Here is a 2,759-nt window from a genome sequence, read left to right as displayed (position 1 = left end):
CTTGTTGGTTTCGTTGACACATATGTCCTCCTGCTTTGATCACATGTCGGTTTCTGAGTGAAAAGTGACTGCACTTTACTGGAAGCGCCAGAGACAACTTTATCAGTGCAGCTGAAAATACTATGAATGATGTCCATTTCAAAACATGAGATTCCACTACATCCGTGCACCAACCAAACTGTTCAAAGACACAGAACGCGAATGGCCATTTGTTAGTGGTCTGACAGAGACGGCTCAATGTCTCATGGGTCCTGTACAAAAATTAACTTATTCAGAATATGCTGATGGAACGGAATGGAACTCTTCCTGAACGTTATGCAAATGTTCTTGTTGTGTTTCATATAAGTTTATGTAATTAACAGTTTATTGCCAGTAACGAGGGTGGGGGTGGGGAAGGATTCTGAGATTTCAGTGTGGGACAGACGTGATCTGATCGAACGGGTAAGTCAAATATTCCCAGAAAATGGGAGAGCTGATTGGTCCAGGGTCACTCTCATCTTCTGTTTCAGAATCAACAAATGAAATTGCTCCGCCATTCGATTCTGGCTTATATCATTCTTAACCCCATTCTCCAGTCCACTCCCTGAACAGTTACACACCAGTCTTAGGATGCAGTCTTTTCCCCAGAGTGGGTCCTAATCCGTCGCAAAACCCTCCACATGTGTTGGCAGCTGTTACACCATGTCTGCGTGTCATCAATCTCAGTTTCAATGATTCTCGGCAAACACGAACTGTTCTGAGCAGCTCGATTGCGTCTCTGGCCCCACTGTGATCCTGCGGGGGAGCAGTAATCTTCTTCATCTCCTACGGAAAGGATCGACGCTACAAAAAAAAAACGAACAGAAAGAAAGATAGGCTAGTGTGTCAAGATATGTAGAGGTATTTGCTTTCTGACCTGGTCAGTAAACCTTACTCTGCATATCCCCGAAAATTCTAGCTGTTGTGGTGAAAGGGAATACAAGTCCAATTAATTGCCATCTATGCTTTTATTCGATATGTATTCTTCCTTGTTCTGAATATGCAGGAATGTTTCCAGCACTGATGGTCACCATTTCTAAGAGTGCATGCCGCGGGCCCTGATCTTTTCTGGAGAGTAGCAGTATCAGTTTGTGCGAAAGTGGCCCAGTATAAAGCTTAGAAGAAACATTGTTGTTCCCTCTTTCCGGACGACAGTCTTTCATATTATGATCGATGGGTTTTTATTGCATTCTCATCAGCAAACCTTGTTTTGAATTTACTCGCCCAATACTACTGTAGCGGTGAAAAGAATATAATTCTGAATACCTGCTGCGTGAAATTCATTTTCAAATTTCTATTAGCAGTGGTCCTTCATATGTGGCGATGTCTATATCACTGCTGGCTATCCTGTTTAAGAGTGCAGTTACATATGTTCCTCAGTCTTGGCGCGGCAGGGAAAATTGTCAGCGCCTTTTCAGCCAATATTTCCTGGATATTTCAACATCGTATTCTTTATTTTTTCAATCATGTCCTCTTTAAGGACACAGTTACCGGGCACTGATCTTTTTTGTAACAACAGTACCGCATGTGCTTTACATGCGAAGGTGGCCTGGGTCAGCAACAAGGCGAACATTCATTTCCTTCTGTCACAGCGAACACTGGATTCATGATGTTAGTCTCTGTCAAATGCATCCGAAAATGTGTTGTGAAAGCTTCATTTGAACGCTGTCTGGCGTTTCTCAACGTGTGTCAACCAAAACCAGAAATCCTCAATCATTGTTTGGAGCAGTTCACATATTCGAGTTTCGAAGCAGCAGACACGGATACAGTTCATTCAGTCAACAACCGGAATGAAAAGATTTACAGGCACAGATGAACTATCGACTCTTGTTCTCATACTGTTACTAATATTACCGTGTGGCCTGAAGTCTAAGCCATGTTGTAACTGAAAATGAGGAAATCACAGACAGGCTGCCGAATGACGCAGTATGTATTTTGTTTTCTTGTTCTCACAGAGTTCCAGGAAAGGATAACAGCGAGGGAGAGGAATGCAAGTCAAGTGCAGCTCTGGTGAAACACCTTTTGTCTGATTCAGTCATCAACAAGAAACGTGAATGAGACTAAAGCGGGAAACCTTTTCACAACTCGAACAAAGGGCAATCACGAACAGTGACCACCTCTTTGACATCTCAGATTGCGTTTCACCTTCCCTGAATATGTATAGAAACTAATTTTTTTACACCTGAAAGTGAGAACTGTTTGATTTACCGACAATGTCGCATGTCCTTAATTCCCACATAGGTTTCCAACTCAGCTTGCAGCCAGGTGGCAGGTGCTCATGGCTCTGCTGGATGATGCACTATTATGGAGAAAGAAAAGGAAAGTTGGAACTCTTATTGGCTCTGCGGTTCGAATAAACTTGCTACGTGTTCTGCCATTCTCGGATTCCAGTGCTAAACCAGTTTTTCCGTTCATCCGAGCAGCAGGAGAGTCGGCGTTTCTGGCAGGAGCACAATTCATCATCTCCAATGATCACTTTATCTGAGGAGAGAAAATGAACAAAGTTTCACACAGCGACTAATCGGAATTGCATTCCGTTTCAGCATGGTAGTAGATATGGGCTAGCAAATTCAAAGCCAGATTTGCTGATGAGAACAACAAGCACGCCCGCTCAGATAGCGCAATTCCTTCCCATCGCTTATTCTGCATAATTGGTGCAGTTGCTGTGAGTATGCTGCAGGGTATCATCAGAATCCGGTGGAGACATCAGCCCAATTGTTAACCTCATCTAATCGAGACGA

This window comes from Chiloscyllium plagiosum, unplaced genomic scaffold (genome assembly GCF_037043375.1).
Source record: "Chiloscyllium plagiosum isolate Xiang-an unplaced genomic scaffold, Cpla_swu_hap1 HiC_scaffold_70, whole genome shotgun sequence".
In the NCBI taxonomy this organism is placed as follows: domain Eukaryota; kingdom Metazoa; phylum Chordata; class Chondrichthyes; order Orectolobiformes; family Hemiscylliidae; genus Chiloscyllium; species Chiloscyllium plagiosum.
Note: the sequence above shows the minus strand (reverse complement) of the source record.